Below are 8206 nucleotides of genomic sequence, written 5' to 3'. Positions count from 1 at the left end.
TTATCGGCTTGCGTTAAACACGCTACAACTGTCCTTGACTCATAAGTCAATGCCATACGAGCAGTGCTCGGTACTACTACCAAACTTGACTAGTAAGTCACAGCTTCACAATCAATATTGACACCAATGTCAATCCCTGACTAATAAGTTTGTGCTTCCTCAATGAGGTAATGCATACAGACATACATCATATGTCGAATATTCAGATATAAGGCATTTAGCATTGTAACGCCCCAACTCCAGGGACCGTTACGGTGTGCCTTGTAAACAGTGCTAAACTCGCTAATCGAGTCGTTTGGCCAAAAACGTGTAACTAAGTATGATTAGCGATTTAGGGATTAAAACTTTGGTTAAGGTGTAACGTTTCACTAGAACGTTTAATATATATATTGGGATCCAAAAAATATAGTTTCAGGGTCTATTATAGAAAATATTTACAACAGGCCGTTCTAAGCGGCAAAACAGGGTTTAACCCTAGTTCCACTTTAAACCTCGGCCGTGGGGGACGAGCAGATGCATATGTACACGTCATCACCTAAGCTCTCCAACTCAAGGATGGTCTAGCTTCCTTTTGCCTTTACCTGCACCACATAGCACCCATGAGCCGAAGCCCAGCAAGAAAACACAATAAAGCATGATATAATATCAACAATAATCATAATAGCCATTCAGGACCAACGGTCCAAAACAGATAGGTGACAATAGCCAAAAGTCACAGAAGTGGGTACAGCTCCCTCTAGCCATGTGACGATAGGGTCACCAGGGCTTAATTGATAGGTAGTTCTTTCATAAGTTTGTTCAGGATAGGTGCATGGTGATTGGTCACCAACATAACCATCCTCCCGACTCTAGAGTCGTAACTAAGGACAGCGTCCCCCAGCCATGTGACAAACAGTCACCGGGGTCATATACCTTGGCTATGATCATCTGGTCTTAGACCAGGCAAGCGCTTATAAGTTCTTCGACCCTAGGGTCGGTCTAGCATTAATGCCATAGAGCCATTCAATGAATGTTCTTTGACTTTAGAGTCGGTCCCTGACTAGTCAATGCCATACACAAGCAAGTCATGCCACCAAACATATATCACATGTTCAATATCCATAAACAAGGTATTCAACATGCTTACTAAACAGACACCAGTACAATTAGGACCATGTACAACCACAGAGGCTTAAGCTCTGAACAATATCATACCCAGTATACAAAACATGTCCTAATCACATGTTTCTCATGCATCATATGCAATATATCCAACAATCCAACATGCACCAATATTAGCCATGCATGTCACGTTCAATAGTCAACCAACATGCATCAGGAATAGCCATGCATGTCATACTCAATAATCAACCGACACGCATCAAGGGTAGCCATGCATGTCATACATAATAATCAACCGACACGCATCAAGAATAGCCATGAATGTCATTCATATATACAGGGTGCAGTTTTCTTACCTCAAAGTCGAGCTAGAAGAACGATCAACTTTTAGTCCTTTAGCGGCCACCTAGTCATAACCAAATATAAGATACCATCAATAAAAATGATCAACATAAGTTCCCAAACCAATATCTAGCCTCCGGGACATCAATCCCCACTTAACCGGGTACTAGGTTCAACCCCGAGGCCTAAGGCTTGAATCCCCAAGCTAAAAACACCATTCTGCCCAAAATGTCACTAAGGGCCGCGGCCCTCCCCTGTTGCGCCGCAGCGCGCCCCTCAAGCAGAGGTGGCCTTCTTTGTCAGCACCAAGGGCCGCGGCGCACCACAGCCTCGCCGCGGCGCCCAGCCCAGAACAACCAAAAATGACAGCACGCACCTGAAATCTTTCCCTTGCGTTTTCCCTTGGAACCAAGCCCTCTAACCAGCTCCAAACCTTCTCCAAACACACAATTAAACCTCTAAACATCACCCATAACTCCCCCTCATCAAAACCCAAGCTAAACATCAATTAAAACCTCTTCAAATCCAAACTTTTAACAAGAATCAAAAGCTGAAAAACCAAAGGGAAAAACAGAGCACAACCAGAAACTAAAGGCTAGAACTCACCTCAAACTCGATTTTGAATCCCCTTTAATGGCTGAAACAGGTTCTCTAGCTTCCACCTTTGATCTCCTAGCCTAACACCTCAAGATGGCTCTCAAAATTTGAAGGAAAGATGAAGGAGAAACCTTGTACGGGAGAGAAGGAGATAAGGACCTGTTTTGTTCTGTTTTCCACAGCCTTCTAAACACTCAAAGGCTGATATAAATCCCTAAGGTCAAAAGACCATAATGCCCTTAAGCCAAATAAATCCCTCTAAAGGCTCCCGAGGGTAAAACCGTCCTTTCCCGCCTATCTCGTTAATTATAATTAACGCTCTCCAATTCCCACTATTCTCAATATTCCCAAATACCAATAAATCATATCCCATTACCCTTTTATTCCCGGTAATGTTCCAGTCATCAAAATGACCCCGAGACTCACCTCGAGCCCCAAACTTAAACCCGTTATGACTAGACCGAACACTTACATCTCATGATCGTCTCATGCCGAATAGCTCGAACCAATCCACCTTATAATGTGGCTATATTAATTAATCACAATCATGCACCCAAAATACACAATTCCGCCCACAGCGACCAAATTACCAAAATACCCTTATAACAATAAATACTCCCATATGCATGCATTCACCATCATATAATAATATAATTCACGTAAACATGCATATAATCATTAAATATCATAACGAATCAATTATGGCCCTCCCGGCCTCCTAATCAAGGTCCTAAACCTTATTAGGAAATTTGGGGCATTACAAGCATGCTTAATCAATAATCAGAAGCATAATTATAATCATGCACAAATACAGAGACTCAAGCTCTGATCAATCTCAATTACAACATTCATGCCATGCCCTAACCTCATGTATCTTAGGCATCACATGCATCACATACTGAGTGAAATTTTCTTACCTTTGGTCCAAGCACAGGTTACCAATAAACGAGCCACAAGCACGATCCTAATTCCAAGCCCCTAGTGATAACCTAGTCACAACCATAATATAAAACCTCATCAAAATGAGTAATAAAAGGTTCCCGGACCAAGACCTAGCCTCCGAGACGTCGAATCCCACTAAACAGGGTAGTAAGAACGATCCCGAGGCCTAAGGTTTGAGTTCCCATGATCAAAACATCACTTCGGCCACAAATGACCCCAAGTACTGCGGCCCTCAGGCCAATCAACACCACGACCTACCTGCAATAAGCTCGGGTCGCGACGCCCAAGAACAGGGCCGCGACCCCACCTCGAAACCTAGTAAAACCTTATTTTTATCATTTTAAATCCTTCCAAAAACCTACCCAAACATCTCCAAATTCCAAAATCAAAGTTCCCAAACATCCCCATGATCCAAAACTAACAAAACCCAAGCCTCAATTCAATCAAAAACTCATCAAAACACAAAATCCAATTCAAGCTTAAAAACTTTAAAAACTTAGAACTTAAAACTTGAATTACCTCCGATTGAGTTGTTTCCCAACTAAATCCTCCGGCTAATAAGCTTCTAATCTTCCCTAGAATCGCTATGCCTTGATCCTCGCTTGAATCCGAGTCCTAGAACTCAAGTTTCCTTCGAAAATGTGATCGGGAGACGAAAATGGAACTTTGAGGGAGAGAGAACATACTGAACGTTCTTTTTATTTCTTAACAGATTACTTCAAGCTTAAGTAGCATCAAACAAATCCTAATGCTCGGGGTCCCGAAAACATCCCCGAGGGAAAAATAGTCAAAACCTCCAGAATTTCCATCGATCTTACTAACTCCCAATTTATCATCAAATACTCACTCTCATTACCCAATAACCCGGTAATGTGCCAAATACCCCTTGACTCACTCTGAGTCAAGAATAAATCTCGTTGTGACTATTCCACTAGCTTACCTCCTAGGATCGTCTCGTGTAGAGTAACCCTAGCATAACCAAATAATAATGAAGCACCACACACATATCACATATATGCAAAATATGCCCGAAATAGCCAAAATATGAAAATCCCCCAATTAATCAGAAATGGGTTCACATGCATATTTAATACACCTAAACATGCATATAATCATTTAATAACATAATAAATCAATTATGGCCCTCCCAGCTTCCTAATCAAGGTCCTAAACCTTATTAGGGATTTTGGGGCATTACAGGTTTACTTCATGAAAGAAAAATCTAGAAAAGTTTAAGAAATTTAAAGAACAAGTAAAAGGAGAAGTAAGAAGAAAAATTTGATGCCTACGCACTGATAATGGGGGAGAATATACATTTGATGAGTTCTCTCAATATTTACAAAGTATAAGATACGTCATCAGTTGACATGTCCGCATACACCACAACAAAATGGTGTAGCAGAAAGAAAGAATCAACATCTTGTTGAGACTTATCGAAGTATGTTACATGCAAAGACAAACTTCTTTTGAAAGAAGAAGAAGAACAAGCAGGAGGAGCAAACCCTGATGATAAAGAATGGTTAGAGGAGTTAGGTTCCAGTGAGGAGTTAGAGCACAGGGCAATTCAGAATCCTTGGAAAATAGGAGAGCATCAAAGCACACCAAATGAAGATGAATCACCACAAGATGGAAGTTCTCAAAACAATCTAAGGAGGTCAACCCAACGACCAAAGCCAAATCCTAAGTATGCAAATGAAGCATTGTCAAAGGACGAAGCAAAAGAACTATTATCATATGCAGAAATAATAATAAAAAAAAGAATTGTTAACAAGAAGAAGCTTGAAGAGATTCGGTAATGAGGGGGGTGTTAGAAGTCATTACCGAATCTAAAATGCTCTAGAGTTCTAGAATGTTCTAGAATATACTAGGAAAAACATAGAACATTCTAGAAAGGTCTTGAAGAAACTTAGAAGTCATTATTGTATCTAGAATATATTATGAGAAGCCTAGAATATTCTAGAAAGTTCTTGAAGAAACTTATAACTAATTAGATAATGTATAGAGAGTTCTAGAATCATTTAGAGAAAAGTAGAAAATAGTAAATAAATTATAAAATTAGAAATTTTTAGAAAGATTTGGATGTTTCCTTTGTAGCTTATAAATACAAGTGTAATGTATGCCTAAAGTGTAAGTGAGAAAATAGTCCCAAGTGTGTATGATTACAAGAGTGTCTAAGAGAGTCCACTTCTTCAAAGTGTTCTAAGCTTGTATTACACTTCAATAATAATAAAAGTGTTGTAATTTTTCTACTCTACATTCTACTCATTGTTTCGCTTGAATGTTGAAACTTATCTTATATTATTATTTTTCCAACACCATCTCCTAAAGTCATAAAAAACATGCCTACTGCTTCTTCATGTTAGGATTATTAATCACTCAAGCAACATGCATAAATATCAATATTTCAATACATAATCCCATATCATAATCATGTTACTAAAAGTGGTTCAATATAAAACCCTAAAGCATATTTCTATAGATCCTTTACTAAATCAAAGAAGAATATGAACATGAGAGCAGAAGCACTAACGTGATGCTATTGTTGGAGATTGCACAGAGGATTTAGATCTTCCTATGTAATATGTATCTCTATTAGAGAATAGTCTCTCTTTTCTTCTCTATTAATGGGATTGCAGACAAACTAGAATGATACATATATATAGGGGACTAAAACCCTAATTTATAATTAGTAATTTCCAATTTTGCTCATTATAAAATTAAAAATTCACTTTCATGTTTCTACACATTAAATCCATGACACTTTAATATCATATGATACTTATAACATAATTGGTCACTTAATTTTGTATCACACTTTATAACAACATTATGCATTATACATATGTGCCCATAAAATAGGATTTTAATCCAACACTCCAAGCATAACTCCTCTACACGATTTTAATCCATAACTTCTTAACCTATCACATAATTTGACAAAAACATGTGTTTCCATCCTAAATTGCTCACGACAACATACATCATTTCCCTAAAGTATTTCTTTTATAAATTTACTTCCCACATGAGGAGAATTTCTACATGGTTCACTTACTACAAAGTTATTGTAATGGTATACTACTGTTCTTGTAATGGTAATAACAAGTTCATCATCTTCAATGTCATTTATAATAGCTTGTTCCACATACTCATCATACACATCTTCATCTGAATCATTTTACATCCTGAAACCCTTTAAATAAAAAAAAAATCAAGTCTAAATAAAGTATGTTGACGTAGTTTTTTGCAAATAGTATATTTAGAAATCTAATAAGAGTATTAGTGCTTATTTGTAAACTGTAATGAACTTATAGAAATCTTTTCTCTCACACACAATTTTACGTGGTTCAGTGGTTAAAATCCACCTAGTCTAGGAGACAATATTATTGCTCTCTCACAATTTTTGTAGAGTTTCAATATTACCAAAAAGGTCATCCCTTTTCCTGTCCATTATCCCTGATATTTATAGTGAATTTCCTGGATAGGTTTGGGTAATCGTGTGCATAAATATGGTATACATTTAATACATATAATTCCCATTTACATTGGGATATGATTGCATAACATAATATACTCCTGCTATATCGGATAATAAATGATAAATGTACAATACAACCTAGGCATTAATGAGCATATTAAGAGCCTCCAAGTCTCTCGGGATCCTTCAGTATGCGTCATGACTAGGTTTTCACGAGCTGAACATCTTCATCGAGCTTGTGATCGAAGAATATCTGAACCTTAGTTCTGATTAACTTCAGAGTGCCCTAAAGGGGATCTGGCCACTACATGTCTCAAACTGGATAGTCATCCTAAGAGGTGGCTTGATAATGTTGGGAATTGTGCCCTGAAAGCATATGTAGTAGATATTGTTTTAAGAAATAAATAAATTTAATTTGTTATGCATATATTTTATGAACTATATTATTCTGTGATAATATTAAGTAAATATCAAAAAAATTCCTAAGTCCATATATGTGATCTCAACCACGTATTGATACGGGAGGATTGTGTTTGAGATAAATGAACTTGAATAGTTCGCAGTAAAATAAAGTGATGGAATCTTTAGATTAATTACTACAAGTATGGTCCACTAGTATTATGAATACATGTGATCTAGATCCAGATTACTAGTGTAGTAGGATACTTTAGTGGAGGTGTTTTATATATTAGATAATATATAGAACTGGACCAGATATGTTTATTAATACTTAGTTAAATACCATTTCGAAGTATTAATTAAATATATCAATTGATGATCATATACAAATAGATCTTAATCCTGAATTTACTATGAACTCCTGTTTATGTTATATGAGTTCTTTGATTCACTCGTTAGGGTTTGTCAGAATGATCAGACTAGAAACTTTTGTTTTGGGAACTCATTAATATAAATGGCTGGGGACATAGTATACAGATAATGAATCTATACCTTCTCATAAGAGATCGAATAATGGTTCTCTTAAGGGTTGACTTTTGGGATTGAAAGGTTATTGCGCTCAAATTCATAATTTAGTTATGAATTAACCTTCACTAGTAAAGTCAATGGTACTTAAGGAAACAAGATATAATTAAAAGGGTAAAACAGTAATTTTATTCCGGGTTAATTATGAACCATTATTAGAGGGTTAATTTGTATGTAATGATTATATCGATGGACATTTTACTGTTATAAAGTATTTAGTAAATGAAATGTCTATAATTACAAGAGTGCAGTCTCATATTTATAGTTGAGTAATCATGAGATTAATAAATTAAGATTATTTAATTAAAGAGTTTAATTAATAATCATAAATTTATTGGAGCTTAGAATTATAGGTCCATAGGTCCCCACAGCGGCTCTATCAGGGCAAGAGTTGATATAAAGGGTAAAATGGTAAAAAAAACATATTTAAGAAGAAATTTGTTCTTCGGGCCAAATATGCAATTATGTGATAATAGTGATTAATTAATTAATTACAAAATAGTTGTAATTATCAAAATTAATTATTGTATAATTTTTGAAATTATATAAATAATTAATTTATTATTTTTACGAAATTATAATAAAATAAATATCAGATTTTTGAAATTGATATTTAATTAAAATTGGTTTTAATTAATTAAATATCTTTATTTGAGTGGGAGATAATAATATAACAAGTTCAAATTGGATTTGAATCTAAAAGATTATTATTTATTCAAATAATTAATTATATGTGATAATTAGTTAAAAAAAGATAATAGATTC

This window comes from Humulus lupulus, chromosome 4, assembly GCF_963169125.1.
Source record: "Humulus lupulus chromosome 4, drHumLupu1.1, whole genome shotgun sequence".
Taxonomy (NCBI): Eukaryota; Viridiplantae; Streptophyta; class Magnoliopsida; order Rosales; family Cannabaceae; genus Humulus; species Humulus lupulus.
This window is presented reverse-complemented; position numbering follows the sequence as displayed.